The sequence below is a fragment of the Centruroides vittatus genome, unplaced genomic scaffold (assembly GCF_030686945.1).
Source record: "Centruroides vittatus isolate TY-2023 unplaced genomic scaffold, ASM3068694v2 scaffold_1025, whole genome shotgun sequence".
In the NCBI taxonomy this organism is placed as follows: Eukaryota; Metazoa; Arthropoda; class Arachnida; order Scorpiones; family Buthidae; genus Centruroides; species Centruroides vittatus.
Genome location: NW_027122668.1, coordinates 248,644 through 267,170, shown reverse-complemented (window position 1 = coordinate 267,170; position 18,527 = coordinate 248,644). Strand labels below are relative to the sequence as shown.

General features: G+C 33.0%; 1 protein-coding gene across 1 annotated transcript in view; it reads right to left on the bottom strand.

The window, feature by feature from the left end:
* Nucleotides 1-16,204, bottom strand: part of LOC136986454 (nucleotide-binding oligomerization domain-containing protein 2-like) — a 28,822-nt gene extending 12,618 nt beyond the window's left edge. Inside the window, exon 1 of the mRNA XM_067283977.1 lies at nucleotides 16,110-16,204. The gene's annotated coding sequence lies outside the window, so the exon portion shown is untranslated. The remainder of the gene's footprint in view (nucleotides 1-16,109) is intronic.
* Nucleotides 16,205-18,527: the final 2,323 nt, after the last annotated feature.

The window sequence follows — 18,527 nt, the reverse complement described above, 5'->3', positions numbered from 1 at the left end:
TTACTGCAGGCATTGTGTCCTGATGACCATAACAGAAAGTTAGAATTTTGAACAGACAGTACTTCTGCAGAATGAGTTTAACCATGAAGGACTAAAAAGATAGTCAAATAACAGTTGAAGTGCTTGCTGTAAATAATAGCAACTTCTAGGCTCTTCTCTGGCACTGAACTACAAGATGACCCAATAAAAAACATTTCGAGTTATTAAAAAATGCTCTACACACAAGTAACAGAATCCAAAATGATTTCTAGTTTTCACAAAAAACAAACAATCGAAAAAGTTGATACACAGTATTAATAAATCTAAACTTTCTCACTGTTAGCTAATGAAACGTCAGACATTTTTGGTTTGGAGCAACCTTCCATATATCTGCATTATATATTATATAAGAGAAGGCAACAAATTCACAATAAAAAAGTTTTGTAAGCTGTGTATCTGGCAGACTGCACGGAGAAAAATTTTACAACTGCTATCTAATTTTTGCATTGAATACAGAGAATGGTATTGATACACCTATCTATATGGTCGAAGATATGATGGAACAATGAACGTAAGTGGGAAAATGCATGGATCTCAAGCCTACATTCAAGCAGACTATATTTCAGTTGGCACATTGTGCCTTTCATAGCCTTAATCTTGCTCAGCTACCTGAAAATGCTTGGGAATCATTGAATCAAATGACTGACTATTCAGAAAGACATATAGCCGAATTATTCTGGAAGGCAAAGCACACAAAATTGAAAACATACTGTCCATAAGGAATGAATATCACCAATCCATGTCAATTTATTATGAGCTTCAAGAAGACATGATAGAAATCTTAGAAAAAAATTCTTTTTCTTGAAGTAAATGCCATCTATATCAGTCTCAACATGTGGTTGAAACATGCAATCATTAGCTACTGCTTTATTGTTAAAATCATTATTTGTTCACAGTGCAGTAGTTTAAACTGCTGGCATTTGTTATTGAAAATATATTTTTTGGATGAATTATTATTAATTAATAAAAATTATATTTAATAAATCTTCAAGTTACACATTTTATAATTGTTTTAAGATGTCCTTTTATTGTCAATAAAAATAAAAATTCCACTAATTGTAATCAGTCTCATTTATGTACTGTACACTATTTATTGTTATCAGTGTAAGCAAATGTCGTAAATGACTAAAACAGGCAGACTCCACTGTAATTGAATATTTATCACACAAAAATAATATAAATTCGGTTAATGTTACCTATGGTTCCAAGATGGCAGCTCGTCTGATTCCAGCAAGGAAACAGTGGGGACGCACGCTCTAACCTAACCTAACCTATTCTATTAAATTACCATAATTATTACCAACAAAATTATTAAAATAGGTTAGGTTAGGTTAGAACGTGCGTCCCCACTGTTTCCTTGCTGGAATCAGATGAGCTGTTATCTTGGAACCATAGGTAAACATTAACCACAAATTCTTATCAATACTTGTATACTGCTGTATACTAACACAACTATAACCAGTAAAAATTGATACTTTTAAACTGACATCATCAGATTAAATGAAACAAAAATAAAATCAAATGTGTATTCAAAAAAGTTGGTGCACATTTATGACATACATTTTAAAGAAAACATTCATTTCCTTTAAAGTATACCTTTTGCTGGTTATAGGTGTCTAGTTATGCTTATTATTCTTATCAATAACCAACACATCTATTTTGTTATTTTTAAGTACAGTATGTAGAACTAGAAAAACTTTATAGCTTGTTAAATTAATCATTAGACTTTGAAGCATTATCTATTGTGTTGATAATGCTTCAAAGGTTAATAATTTGTATTGTAATAATAGAAAGATTATCAACGCTAGTGTGTCGATCATCTTTCTAACATTACAAATGGTTATGCAAGAAAGATTGTCAAACAATTTAACAATTTTCATGCATATTTTGTAATCATATTTTTTACATAAAATGTTTAAAATGAAGGAAAGTGCCATAAAGTCTGAGTCTCCCAGTAATACCATATTTCCTGTAATAATTTTCATTTTTGGTGAGAGATTCTATCTACAGTAGAGCGTCATTTATCCGAATCAATTGGGAACTGGGGTTGTTCGGATAACTGATTTTTTCGGATAACCAATTATGTACGAAAAAATATATTAACCTATCCAATGTTGAAAATTTTCTCCGTTGTGTGTCGCTTCGTGTTGAATTTTCGTCGATTTTAAGCCTAACGAAAATTTTTATAATAATAATTGAGGCTATTCGCATTTTTCACCGAATGCTCGCCCTCTGGTGTTTAAAAACAAAACTATTCTATCTGGGTCGTTTGCTTAATCCTTGTCTATTATCAGCAGTAAAGATGAATAGCAATAGAAAAAGCAAAGCTTTCTGTTGCGTTCCAAATTACAATTTCAAAGACTTACGGGAGCCTAATATAAGTTTTCGTCTATTCCCACACGAAAAACAGATGATTCTTCGGAAATCGGTCAGTTATATTTATGAGCTTCTCCGAATTCTGAAAGAGTGGATTAAACTGTTAAGAATTGCCGGTTTCCTGATTGTCCAACTTTAAACAAAGATAGGAGATTTAAGCATTTCGAAGCCCTAAGCTGAACTCTGTAAGTCCCCTTACCAACCCTTCACAATTTTAGAAGTCAATCATAAAAATAAAAGAATTAAATCAGACTATCTTTCTGATTCAATATCGTTATTGGAAGAAAAAGATGTGAGGTTTCACTAGTCTTCTGTTTTATAACTGAATTTAATTAAATTTTTATACTCATTCCATTAAAAATCTTTATGTTAATTCTTAGAAAAAATTAATGAAATACTACACAAAATAAAAAGTAAAGTATATATTGTTGGTTTGTAAAAAATGTTTATTACAAAATTCGACTTTAATTTTTTTTTGTACAAATGTTTGAGGCCCCTTGAAAGTCGAAGCCCTAAGCAACAATTTACGTAGCTTTTTACTTGTAAATCCAGCCCTGATATGACAATGTCAAAGCTGATGTTTTTAACACAAAGGGCACAAATATATATAGAATGATCTCTCTCACTTGTTTCGATACCACATAATGACAGTGTCCCGCTAGCAATAATTGTTCTCCTACTATAAAATTTCTCGATAAACAGCTACAAGCAGCATATATCATTATATCGGACAGTAATATATGATTAATTTTACATTACTAGTTACAAACGACCCAGATGAAGCAGCCATTTTGTAAAAAATGCAGCGCCCTCTATAGTTCATGAAAAACGCAAATTGTATCGTTAAAAAATTATTTCTTTATTTTGTATATTTTGTTATTTTTCAATATATTTATTTTGTACAAACAAAATAAAATATATTGAAAAATATAAAAACAAAAAAAATTATACTTTAGAAGTTAATCTAGTATCAAAAACGTTTGATTCAGCACGACACAGTCCGACTGGAAAGCTTTCGGTTGACCGGCTTTCGGATAAATGACGCTCTACTGTATTACTAAAGGTTTTGCCTTGTCACTGCAACCAATGCTCTCTGTCCTTTTAATTCATAATAACTTCAGAATTCCACAGAAGTATTGACTTCTTCAAGATACTTTTTCTTTGGTCTTCTTCCTTTCTTTCTGAGAACTCTTCCTTCAAGGATCGTTTTCAGGAAATTATTGTGCCTAACAATATGACCTATAAATTTAATTTTTCTTTTCCCTATTTCCTGTATTAACTTCCTTTGTTCTGTCACTTCCGTCAGAATTGTTTCATTTGTTTTCTGTTCAGTCCAGCTTATTTTGTTTACTCTCCTTCATATCCACATTTCTGCTCCCTCCAGACACATCATCTCTTGCTTTCCTAGTGTCCAGCATTCACTTCTATACAACAGAGGAATGTCTTAGTAAATACAAAAACAAATTCTTTGCTTCCATACTCAGGTATTTTGACATTAGTGGATTTCTTTTGTTTTGGAAAGCTTGTTTCATGAGTCCTATCCTTTATATATCTTGTCTTCCCTGACTTCATTCCCTCAATAGGAGCAGAACAAGTAAGAAATTTTATCTTTCTGTCAATCCTGACATTAGCTTTTGTCCTTTCAGTGTTCTTTTCTACTACCGTCACCTCTTTTTTCTTAATGTTTATCTTTAAACCCCATTGACGTATGTTCTTGTGAAGTTTACTAAGCATATGATTCATTTCTCTTTCTGAATTACTCATTGTCACCATATCATCACAAATTGATGCAGTGTATCTTTTCCATTTATCATTATACTTTTTGTCTTTGGTGGAGTAAAAAAACATAGATGTTGTAAGAAGGGAAAAAAGCTTAATTCCGAAATACAGTAGAGCATCGATTATCCGACTCAACTGGGGACTGGGGTTGGTCGGATAACTGAAAAAACGGATAACCAAAAAATATGAAAAAATATATTATTAGTATAGTATATTAGTATATCCCATACAATTAGTATATAAGTATATCGCTATTAACCTACTTCGCGTTGAATTTTCATCGATGTTAAGCCTAACAAAATTCTTTTTAAAAATAATAATCATCGCTATTGTATCGTTAAAAATTATTTCTTTATTTTGAACAAAATAAATATAAAAATAAAGGAATTATTGGTAACTGGATATTGTAAAATAAGCAAAAGATTATGTACAGTACAACAGGTAATTGGTTAATCTACTTCCTGTCAGTGCTTTTAAAGAATTTTTACATTTTTTAAAAATAACTTATTATATACAGCTTATATTCTTATACATTGTTTTTATACCAGATATAAATATTGTGTGTAAAAGGGATTACTCCGTTTATAGAAAAAATAAGATACATGTGTCGACTGAGTTTAAACCTTGTATGCATGGCAGATCGAATATGATAATGGTAAGAACCATACCTTGTGTTGATTTTGTTTGGTAAAATACTTAGTGTAATTGTATTTTAATTGTGTAACTAAGTGTAGTGTATTTTAATTGTTGTATTGTTTAGTTGACTGATGAGGGGCTCTATGCCCGAAACGTGCAAATGGCACGTATCAACTAAATAAAGATGGAAATAAAGCCAAGTGTTTAATTAAAACTCAACTTTGGGTTCATAGTCCAACAATCAAGAAAACATGGTTTCAAAGAAGAAATAGAAACAAAAATAAAGATAAAAATAGAAAATTAAGCCTGGTTTAAATACTGGCCTCCCTTTTGTGGTCGAGCCAGTGTTTCCAGCTAAAACGTGCAAAAATTTAACAAAAATAATATTAAAGTAGCCAAGACATAGCCAAATATTGTAGCGCCACATCACTAGCAGACATTTGAATTTGCCGACTAGAACGTGGTCGGTTAACCGATGTGACGGTTAATCGGGGGTTGGATAATCGATGCGCTACTGTAAGTATCAAATTATTACTAAAACTGGAACTATTCTCTAAATTAATTCACTCTGATCTTGCATATGTTGCCAGCATGGAAGTCTATATAAAAACACCAGCATCAGGTATTTTTGTTTTTACATTGACTTCCATGCCGGAAACATAAGAAAGGACTATGAATTAATTTAAAAGAGATGTAAAAACTAATGTAAAACTAGTTAAATCAGAATTTATCATGATAAATATTGTCGCAGAGACAAACGGCAACCAGTCTTTAGGAACACAAAGGGATGTTTACTCACTCAGAGAACGTACTGTGACCGTCGGCCATATTGTATATATATATTTTATTGTATATAGTTATAATCCTATATTATTTTTGCAATTTCCTCTTTTTTCCTTTGTCTATTCTTTCTTATTAAACTTTCCAAGATGACCGTTATCGCCATGGGGCTGGATTAGCCGTTCCGAGAATCGGTAGGGACAATAGCAGGTAGTGTGGCCTGGGGAAAAAGTGGCTAAGAGAGGAGTCACTTTTTGACTAGACACGAAGAGAGAAGGACGAAAAGAGAGAGGCTCAATCGTGATTTCCGAGAGAGGAAAGAAGTTGGCGATAGTCTAGTGAGGAACCGAAATATAGAGACCGGCATATTAGAGAACCCCGATAATTGAGAGAAGAAAGGATAGTGAAGAAAGCTACTATCGTCGAACCCAGATCATACACAAAGTACGTATCCGCCGAAGAAAGAGAAAACTCCGGGTGAATCATTCCTTCATTTCTTCTACCTTCCCATTATCCTATCTTTCTTATTTTTCCTTAATATTAAGTTAGATTTAAGCTAGATTTAAGTCAGGTTAGTCACGCAATTACGAGGAACTGATTGTTACGTGCTAGAAAAATAACACACCATTGTGCTTTGTTTAGGGACAGAGTCCCCTGTGTGAAACACCTCAATTTGTAAGTCATAAAAAAGTCAGTTGGGATTCCTTATCAAAAAAAAACCTTATTTGTTCTAAGTGGAATAAAGGGACATTGTCTATTATTGTAGTCGTTGCAGAGTCCTTTCTGTACGTTTCATTCGCGGACCGTACTGCCTCACTTTTATAGAACACCACAGTACAATCACTGCAGCTTGCAGTGCTAGATAATAACTGCCCTCAACCTGAGAGCTCGCGATTATATACTGTGCGGACATGGTTGAAATATGTAAATGATAACGAATTAACACGTGTTCTCAGACCAGGAGAACGTACACACAAAAAAAAAGAACCACATCAAAGAGGTTAAAACCGGAAACCTTCCGTCTGATAGGTAAAGACGCTAACCCCTGCACCATGAATGACACAGTGGGAAAACAGAGCCGCAGCAATATATAAAAACTAATTGGAAGAAAATACTTTAATTATTTATTATTATTATGAATTATTTTGTTACAATTATCCTTTTAGGCCTATAATGTTTTTTTAAGGCTTATCATATGCGGAGACAGATTTTCAAATTTTAGTTTTTATTTAACATTAAAATGCAATGCTCGACTATTTTTACAATAAAAGGCTTATTCAGATTTACGGCCTCTTAATAAATATGCATTTCGGCATTATGCCATCATCAGTTTACATTTTTTTGACTGGTTTGTTATACAAATTAGTATATTGGATAATTGTAACAAAATAATTAATATTTGTAAACAGAAGGGCTAGAAGTATGCAATTTAATATTTAATATTGTTATTGATGTTCGATATTACTGATATTGGAAAATGTTGTATCAATATATCAAATAATCAATATTTTCCATTATTATTTAAAAATTTTCTATTGTATATTTGAAAATGATTAAACTTCCTTCCTGGTCCTCTTAACAGGAGGTTAAGAGGACCAGGAAGGAAGTTCAATAATTTTCTGGGAAAGTCGTGCAAGTGCTATTGTCAGCTTTTAATTTAAATTTTTGTGAAACAATATCCTAAACAATAGTATTTAATTAAATTTCCTATGGTAGCTGGATTATATGTTGATCTAGTAATAGTCTCTTTAATCCGAGAAATATATGTAGACTGTGAGACAGTCTACCGTCAATATATTTTTCGGATTAAAGAGACTATTACTAGATCAACAGTATTTTAAAATTAGTGTTTACCTCTTTACAACAAAATACTAAAAATACTTATATTTTGCTAGCATAAGGCTGTTCCTGACAAGAGTTTAAGGTATCATGTACACATTACATCTGTTTGGTAAAATTCTACTAATACCTAAAATTAAAAATATATTCTGAAAAATATTTAAGAATCCTCCCAGATATCGATCAACCAACTCCTTAATACACAGTTCTCTGCTTTTTAGATGTCATATTGAAAAATTACACTTAAACTCTACTACTACTGGGCTTCCCCATTCATCTTCTTGGATATTAAAACTGTTACTTGATTTTGTTACAAATGAGAATGGGCTTTCATTTAGATCTGCAAAAAATGCATAGAACTGTGCGTGAATCCTCTCAGACAGAGCCTGAGAGAAATTTAAAAAGCAAAGGACCAATTTCCTATTAAGCTCAATGCAAAAATGTTTCTGTTTAACAAATATCATTATAACAAGTATTTCAGTTTAACTTAATACAAATTCTTCCCGTTACAAACGAATAGTTTCATTACGATGAAATTTATAAATGCATAAATCATTCATTATTAGTAAATGATGAATATTATGTTAAACAGTCTCACAATACAGGTATACCTCGACTTACGTCGGTAATTGGTTCCAGGAGAGGCGACGTAAGTCGAATTTACTCGTGTAGTTACGACGTAAGTCGTAGTTTCGACTTACGTCATAACTAAACGCCAATAATGAGCACTTAAAGACTGCTAAATAATAAGACAACACAGAAACACAGATGTTTTCATGTTTCGTTCTCTAGGATTTATGATGATTATATTAACATTTACTGTAAATGTACATATTTTAATATGATTTTATGTGCTTTTAACGCTTTTCTAGTGATATTACGACTTCAATATTTGTGGCGGACGGATTTAAAGTCGAATAAAATGACTTAAACTTTGATTTTTATTTTTCTATATACTTTTTTGACAAACGACGTAAACTCAGGACCTTGAGTTACGAGAGGGACGTAAGTCGAGGTATACCTGTATTAATTTTAATCCTAAGTTATGGTTTCGTTGTAATGTTATTACTCTACAGTTTATTTCTTTTTAAGTTTATGAGAAAAAATGGAGAAAAATAAAACAAACAAAAGCAATTTTCTTTGAAAGAGACTAATAAAATATTAGATAACATGCAAAAAGGAATTAAACAAAAAGATGTGCCCGATGGCCTACCGGATGCTGTCACAGTACTAGATTTCATCGAAAAAACTTGATTAAAGAAACAACACACAAAAATTAGACTTCTTTTACCAGAAAATAATGGCTTCAAGCAGAAACAACAATGGAAGAGGCAGGATTTCAACTAATCGGTACTACTATATTGTTATTTGGTTAATGTAACCCTTGGTGCCAAGATGGCTGCTTGTCTCTGATTCTAGCAAGGAAACAGTGGGACGCACGTTCTAACCTAACCTAGCCTATTCTAATAAATTACCATAATTATTAGCAACCAAATTATTAGAATAGACTAGGTTAGGTTAGAACGTGCGTCTCACTGTTTCCTTGCTGGAATCAGAGACGGGCCGCCATCTTGGCACCAAGGGTTACATTAACCTGTTAATTTTAGTCATTCGCTCGTATTTTTTGATAATTTTTTATTACAGAATAATTTTTATTCTAATTTAATATAACTTACGTTCTAACAATATAAAATTTTGTTCCATATAAATACTAATAGACAAATTGCATGTTTAAAACCTTCTTACTTCAAAATGTAAGCAATTTTTTTTATCATCAATAAATTTCTTTTATCCTTATATTTTTGATTGTGTTTCAATATAAGGAAAATATTTTGATGGTCCCCTCAATTTCGTTTTACCGACATTTCACCGTAATAGGTGTCAATAGTGTGATAGAGATCAAAACTTTAGGAAAGACGGTGGCAAGGTTCTTGCACAACCTTCCCAAGCTCTCGAACTGGAAGTTAATGGAACCAGGAAGGAAGTTTGATAATTGTCAGTTATACTATTATGTAAAACTTAAATAATAATACTAAAAACACTAAGATAATTTCAAGGTAGGAGCTCAAAGTTAAAATACATAGAATGCCATCTGTTAAGAGATTTTATTAAAAAAATAATTTCTTTTATAATGTAAATTACTATAAAAGACAAAAGTTTTATTTTTTTGAAGTAGAGTTTGACATTTTAAAATATTGTAATGCCAATAAACAAGTAAAATTTTCATTAAGTCTAACCCTGCTTGAAATATAACATGAACCTCTTGATTCATAATCTTCAAAATGCACCATTATTTCAGGTGGATGACCCGCAATGGCACATACCCGACAGAAAACTGCAAGAATGAAAATAAAACTTTCATATAACCCACTCTACAGTATCTACTTGCCTATCTATTAGTATTTAATATAAAATAATTTTTAAAAATATGTAGAAAATACTAAAATGTCTTCATTTTTTCAGCATATCCAATCACCAGGAACAACAGTCTTACATTGCAGAGATATTTTAGTTTCTTCTATGTAATTTTTTGTGTGAATATGTCAGCCATTTTTAAGTGAAATTATATTTTTAAAGTTAATGTTACCCTTGATGCCAAGATGGCGACTCGTCTCTGATTCCAGCAAGGAAACAGTGGGATGCACGTTCTAACCTAACCTAACCTATTCTAATAATTTGGTTGCTGATAATTATGGTAATTTATTAGAATAGGCTAGGTTAGGTTAGAACGTGCATCCCACTGTTTCCTTGCTGGAATCAGAGATGAGTCGCCATCTTGGCACTAAGGGTAACATTAACCTAAAAGGTTGTCTCTGCAATGGAGAACTGCTGTTTCTGGTGATTGGACATGGCAAAAAAAAAACATTTTAGTCTTTTCTAAGTATTTTTTTTTAAATTTGTAAAAATAGTCAGTTATTTTTTAAATAAAATTAAACTATAAAATAATTTTTTTCTAAAGGTAGGCAGTTAGAGTGCTATTTTATACTAACATTAACCAATCTATATATATATAATCAAGACGAGTTAATAATAATAATAATAACATTAAGCAATCGTGGGCTCGAAAGGCACTCCATGGCAGGCATCCTTATGATCTGGCCCAGGATTTTGTTGACAAAACTGCGTCAAACAGCTGGTTAGCTCAGGGATGCCTCTTTGGGGAGACGGAAGGATTCATGATCGCCATACAGGATCAGGTCATAAATACTAAAAACTACAGAAAACACATACTCAAAGATACAACACTCACAAATGACACATGCAGAAAATGTCACATCATGCCAGAAACTATACAACACATCACCTCTGGTTGCAAGCTCTTGGCACAGACAGATTATTTACACAGACATAATCAAATAGCAAATATAATACACCAAGAGCTTGCAAAGAAACACAAATTAGTAGACATCCACGAACCATACTACAAATACATTCCACAGACAGTATTGGAAAACAACACGCACAAAATGTACTACGACAGAGCCATAATCACAGATAAAACAATTTACCACAACAGACCAGACATCACACTCATTGACAAACACAATAAAATCACATACATTATAGACATATCCATTCCAAACACTCACAATATACAAAACGCATGCACTGAAAAAATTAGCAAGTACACAGAACTCGCCCACGAAATAAGGCATCTGTGGAGGATGGATAGGGTGCTCATTGTACCTGTTGTTCTCTCCTCTACAGGTGTCATACCACACACACTACACAAAAGCCTGGGCACATTACAATTGAATAGAAACACATACATCACACTACAGAAGGCCACTATATTGAATACATGTCATATTGTGAGAAAATTCCTGAATACAGACACACACACTGATATACTTCTTTAATTTCTGTTTTGGTTACTATGCCTTGACTTTGGTCCGGCATAGTACACAGCCACCGGTGTTAACCGAGTATATCTCACTTAACCCAACATAATAATAATAATAATCAGCAGCATAGAGCCCAAAAGGTTAGGAGTTGAAAGTTGAAATTTGGTACACAGTTAGGGTATGTCACAAGAACGCACACTAAGAAGGGATTTTTCGAAATTCCTCTCCACGGGGGAGAGGGACAGGATTAAGGCTTAACACTTCCATCAACAATGGAAGTGTCAAGTAACAATGGCAACAATGGAAGTGTCAAGTAACAATGGAAGTGTCAAGTAACAATGGAAGTGTCAAGTAACAATGGAAATGTCAACAATGGAAGTGTTATGTAACAATGGAATTGTTAAGAGAAAGCGATGTGCAAGACGCAGATGCGGTTTTTTCATTTTTGCAGGAAATTGAATATATTTTTAGACCCATCTAAAAATTATGTAATTAATCTGAAAAGGGGAGACCCAATTCTTGCATTCTGTGAAAATGGGTAAGGTTGACTGTAACATAATAATCTTAATTTTTGCTAAAACGGTTAGGAGTTGAAAGTTGAAATTTGGTACACAGTTAGGGTACCAAATTTAAGTACCAAAGTGTTAAGTAACGATGATAGTGTGAAGTAACAATGGAGAACAAGAGAAAGCGACGTGCAAGATTTACGGGCTCTGGAAAAAAAGAAAAAAGAAAAAAAGTAATATTTTAGAACACATTCGATTTTCAAATTTAAACAGATTAGTTCGGTTTTTCTCGACCTTTCTTCTTTAGAACATTCGATGAAAATCAAAGGATATAATCAGAACACGTCGTGAAAATCAAACAATATTGGAACATTCGATTTTCAAATTTGACCTTTCTTTAGAAATACTTAGTTCGTTGATGAAATTACTCTTTTTCTTTTGTGACTATAACGTAATAATCTTAATCTTCGCTATCGTTACTTTTGCCCCAGTAACGCCGGGCCTACCTGCTAGTAATTATAATAATTTTGAATTAAATTTAATGATTTTATTGAATTCAAAGTAACAATTAATGAAATTGAATCTACTTTTATTGAATATCCTTTTGATTTATCAACTCACGAGAACCTTATTATATCCCAGTAATGACAAATTTTAATTAAAACTAACATTTTTGACTATAATCATGGTCTTCCTCGGACTTCTGACCAGTACAATCCAAATATGGAGCGTGTCGAACAATATGTTTAAATTATTTTAAAATCCCGAACATTTAAAAGCTAGAAGATAATTTTTAGCCGTGTGCACTACAGAAGTGATAAAAACATCTTTACACCACTACAAATAAATAATAAGATGTATTTAATGGTGTAGAATAGGTATCTAATTTTGCTCTTGTTTTTTCTCATAGCACCACCTCCATGCATAAGAAACATATTTAAAATCATCTGGTTTGTATAAATTAAACTTCTTTTGCCCACTGAAAATAACTTTGGTCCATTCCTTGTCCCATATCATATGATTTTTGGCCCAGGTGAGCCTAGCCTCCTTGCGGTATGATTTAAGAGAAGGTCTTCTCTTCACTCTTTTGAATTTAGCTTCTCCAGATTTCAACAAAGTGCAATCAACAGTTGATTTTGAAACACAACCTGGCAAATGTTCTGTTATTTGTCTTACAGAACATTGGTTTTTTTTATTGCCAATTGAAATATATGCCTTTGTTGTCGAGCAGTCACGTTTGTTTTTTGTCAAGAATTTGATTTTACTGTAGAACCTCCTTTCCGCTGAAAAATGTGCTTATTATTGACTTTAGCTCTATTTAATCTTTGAGCTATTTCACTTTAGAAAATGCTTTCAACTGTCTTTTTCATAATCACTTAAATCATATTTTTTACCCACAGTAACAAACAACGTTTCAATGCTCAAATGCAGTGGCGTAGCGAGGGGGGGCAAGGGGGTGTATCATGCACTGGATGCCCCTCTATGAGTGGTGCCCAAATTGTCTCCAAGACAAACTATATATGTTTCTGGAGAGGAGAGAGGGATGCCAATAAAGTGTCATGCCCCGGGCACAAGTTATGTTCGCTATGCCACTGCTCAAATGTGTCAAATATTTTCATACGCTTACACATGAACAATATAAATAGAAAAATTCAAACTGAATGCATATATTTTCCTAGAAAGTATTTTTAACAAACAGTTGATAAGTTTTTGGGACAGGGTAAAACTTCTTTCTGCTAATTTAAAAAAAATATGTATATGGAAGATGCAACTTGAGCATTTCATTTGTTTAATAAACATAATTAAAAACAACATATATTGATAATAATTTGGGATGTACCTTATTGGGATGCTAAAATTATTAATGAATTTAGGAATTTTGATCAGTCACATGACCTATACTGTTGCATGTTCTATTATTAAAAGGTTTTTGCACTGTAGGATAATTTGTCTTCTAAATGAATCATTTCAAAGTGTAATGTAATTCATTAAAAAAATATAAAACTTCAAATAAATTTATACCTATAAAAACTTTTACACTTTTTCACGTGACAGTTTTTTTATCACATGACAGTTTTTTATCACATGCTTTACTTTGATGTTATTATTCATAAGCGAGATGTTGAAAACATTGAACTTATTACATTTTATTTTATAAATTAAACTTAATTTTCTTTCATTAAAGTTTAAGTAACTATTGAATAAAATACTCAAGGTCATAAGTCTACAGAGGACATAGTGTATATTGTTGTAACATGGCATTCAACCTTTTCTGGACACAAGCTGCAAGCAAACTTCATAGTCTTCTGTATGCAGTTTTTCTTATGGAGTACAATCATATATCATAATTGCCAGTACACTAGGTACTAAAATAATATTCGATAAAAACCCAGGTATGACTTTTCCCTCCAACTGCCACACCACCAATTCACAGAGGTGACCTGAGAGGGTGCTGTCCATGGGTACACCCCATTTTTGTAAACATGCACCATCATTAAATTGGAAGAACTAAGGTATAACACATAAGATGCAAGAGTTCTAATATCTGTTTACGTTGTGCACTGAAGCCGCTTAGTAAAAGATCTCTAAGAGCACAAAAGTGCGGATGTAGTTTTACCAAGGGGTATATGAAATCAAATACAGTAATATAATATATACAGCAATACTAAAATAATAATTTACATGCTAATGATATATAGTTTCTCATCATCTTTTTATTTCTCAAGTTTGGTTTAAATGCTCTCTGTCACAAATATCAGTTTAATTACGGTTGCAAAATACCACAAGGCAGAAAACAGGAAAATAAAATTATATTGCCAAATTCCTGTGATTTGCATTAAAACTTCACGAATTGCAGGTTGCTCATGACTGTTTTAGTGTTTTTTTTAAGTATATTTCAAATTCAATGTCAGTAAGTTATTACTTTTTTTGCTTTTAACTAGTGATCATCACGTTCAATGGATATCCAAAAAGGCATTGCCATCTTTCTTCTACATTAAGTTGCTGGAAACAACCGAAAGTGTTTTAGACAGGCCATTAACTAATCAGAATAACTTTTTTTAAATTGCATAGCCAAGAATATTTTTAATGCAAATAAAAATTACATGTAATGATGATAAAAATCATAATTCTTCCATAATTTTTCACTCTGCCCTTCCCCACTGCCATCCCACGAGTTTAAAAGTAAACAGCTTAAAAAAAGTTACAAGCAATTGACCATTAGATAAAACAGAAAACACTAGGTTACATGAACAGCCACAAGATAAAAGAAAAATAAAATTTAATGCTTTACTTGTTCAGACTTTTTAATTGAGTATTATCACGTCTATCAATTGCATGATATGACAGCTCTTGGCACAATAATGTGTTGTAAGTGATCTTGCGTAATTGCATTTTTACAGTAGTCAACTCATATGTTCAGTCTAAACCAGGGGTCACCAAAGTGGTCGATATAACATTATTAGGGGGTCGATTATCAAGCTTAGGCTAAGGATAAGGGGGAGCTAAGGATCAAGCTTATCCGTCTCACCGATTGTCAGTTACAAAAATTATTATTAACAAATATACAATAAATGAAAAACAAATGCAAAATTAAAGAGAAATATATTAAAATAGTAAGTGCTTTGTTTTGCTTGTAACACAAACTTTTTGGTTGGGGTCGACGCGAGGTTTCGAAAACTTGTAGGGGGTCGACGATCAAAAAAGTTTGGCAACCCTTGGTCTAAACGGTTAATGTTACCCTAGGTATCGAGATGGCAGCTCATCTCCGACCCCAGCAATCAGAAGACAGGGAACAGTGGGGACGCACATTCTAACCTAACCTTTTCTAATAATTATGCTAATTTATTAGAATAGGTTAGGTTAGGTTAGGTTAGAATGTGCGTCCCCACTGTTCCCTGTCTTCTGATTGCTGAGATCGGAGACGAGCTGCTATCTCGATACCTAGGGTAACATTAACCGTCTAAACAATCAGCAATGTGGGTGATCCACACTCAGAAATTTCTAGATACATCCTTGGAAAAATAAATTACTTAAGACTGCTTTTTATTAATTAATAATGAAACATTCTACACACAAAACTCATTAAAAAAAAGGCCCCAATCTATTCCCAGGCATCATAAAGCTCTTGACAGCCCTGCACATAACCACACCCCTTATTTAAGAGCATGACAGTGGTGTAAATAGACTGTTTTACCATAATTAAATGGCAAACACCTGCATCTTAACAATATATAAAAGAAAATTAAAAAAATTTTGAAATGTTTTAGTACAATTTAATAACCAAAAATCAAAATATCAATCAACTTACTTGTGGAAGGCATTTCTTTTCACATCACCTACTAGTAAGCACTTAAATCCACATTATAAGACAATCAGTGAAAGTTACTTTTAGGTAAATGTTTAGGTATGTGTTTATACATAATTTACCTGAAGGTAACGTTTACCCACTAGACAATGTGACAAGTTTCAACATGATTCAAGGACTAAAATACAAGAAAACTTTTTAAAATTTCGTAGAAAAGTCAATCTCGTTTTCAAAATACTGTATATGACTATGTACAGTTATTACTTCTCTGTTTTAAAATGTACAAATATTAAAGTTTGACATTACTCGCGGGAATTTGGGCTCGTGCGATTCACATGTCGGGTTCATAGACATCGTAAGTTTCGGTTCGTAAAACTTGCATCACAAAAGAAAAACAAAATAAATAATATTAATTAATTTGCCATCAAAGACATGGTGCACGTACTCAACAATAATCTGCGAATTTCCGGTTTAAACGTTATTTACCTGTGGATTAATTAATAAAATATTAAAAAGTCTATATCGATAACTTTTTGTTATAAATTAAAATTTTATGTAATAAAATAATTATTTTTAGCATTTAAAAAAAAAAAATCTATCCTCTCGGCGAGTATTTTTTCAAATTCCTTTTGTCCTGTTGGCATTTTTTTTTTTAAATTAAAAACCCTTTCCGTCCTGTGGGCATTATGAGGGCCTCTTTCAGCAAGACCATGAGTTCGGCCAGGACCACAATGGGGTGGTCGGGTGATGAGGAACGGGACACGAACATATCCAGACGGATCACTCCCCGAAAAATTCCTGGAGATTTATCGACCCGTCCGGATTCGAACCCGGGTCCTTCAGAGAGATAGGCTGCTACTTTGATGCTCAGCCATTCACTAGTCAGCCCCTGTCTGTACTAAGAGCGTTTCTTATTAGCAAGCGCATCACGGGGTCGGCTGGATGGTGAAGGGCACGGTCCGACATATCCGGACCACCCCGAAAAATTCCTTTTTCCATCCGTTCGTATTCGTTGCAGAGCAAAATATCCGGACGGCGATTTTAATACAACAAAAAGCAATTTAAAATATCCAGTTATAAAAAATAGAATGCTAAGATGGCAAATTCTTCCTCTGGGGATCAGACGGATTCCCCAGAGCAAGAGTTTGCCATCTTAGCCACTCGGACATCTCTCCTCCAAAACAAAAATATACCTTACTTTCGGACTTGGGTAAGTGTGGTGATTTCTTTGACCGTGAACGAATCAAAAGGCGGGAATAAAATTAACGAGAACGTTTGTTATCTTACGTATATCCGACTTGGATCTTACACAAAAAGCATCTACCCAATGTAAACAATTGACAAGAAAGGTGTACATTTATTAGACAATGAACAAAGACTTAGTTTGTAAACAATTTACCTTTTGTATATACATGTATAAATGACCGACAAAGTTTCAAGTTATAAAGAGACGGTCTGTCGATGGTCGGGCGTGCAAAACAAATAAACAGATGGCGCCAAACTAAAGCGCGGTTTACAATAACGAATATGATTCACCCCAACAGTAAGTCTCCGGCCTAAAAAGCGGAGACCGAGATTAAAACAGTTCTCTTTATTTCGCCTATTTAAGAATGCATTTTTGATTGGTAATTTTCTAATCCCCATTCGGGCTTACGGCTTCAGTGTCTCCAACATAACGAACAAAATGTTAGTTCGCCTTAATATACTTGTGTTATCCACTATGATGGATATAGTGCACATCTTAATGGTGTAGTTTCTACATATCAGTCTCTTGCACTTCTCTGTTTATTTTTGATGGGAAAATGCAACGCTTCTTCCAGTTTCCCACAATATTGAAGTTATTAATCCTCTAACAAGGAGACCCTACGGCTTTGGGGAAACGGATTTTGATGATCTTTGGTGTGGAGGTAGTACACCGTGTGAGTGTACTACCTGTAAAATACTAAAGTGCAATACTCAAATGTAATCGAGAAAAATGAACTTAAAGTTTTCTTTAGCACTTTATGTATAAGTTACGCGTACTATGGCTCGAGCGTACTGTAGCGTGAGTGGTAACGCTCCTGACTCGTGCGCTGGCGTGCTCGGGTTCAATTCTCTTGTGTATAATTTTTTTTTTATTCATAAATACTTATAATGTATTTATTATTTATTTATTTTAATTTAATTTCTACTGTTCCAAGCCTAATATTTTTTTCTGAAAAACTCACCTTTTTCAAGTTGAGAGAGAACTATTAATACTTATGCCGGGTTTGAACATGGGTCTAGAGTCTTTCTCACTCACTCTAACTCTTTGTTGACCAATTTCCACGCCCCCTTGTTTACTTTTAGTTTGTAAAACAACCGAGGGCAATACTGGTCAGTCAGGAATATTATTTTAAAAAATTCACCAAAAATCAAATTATCATTATATTCGTATGAAAG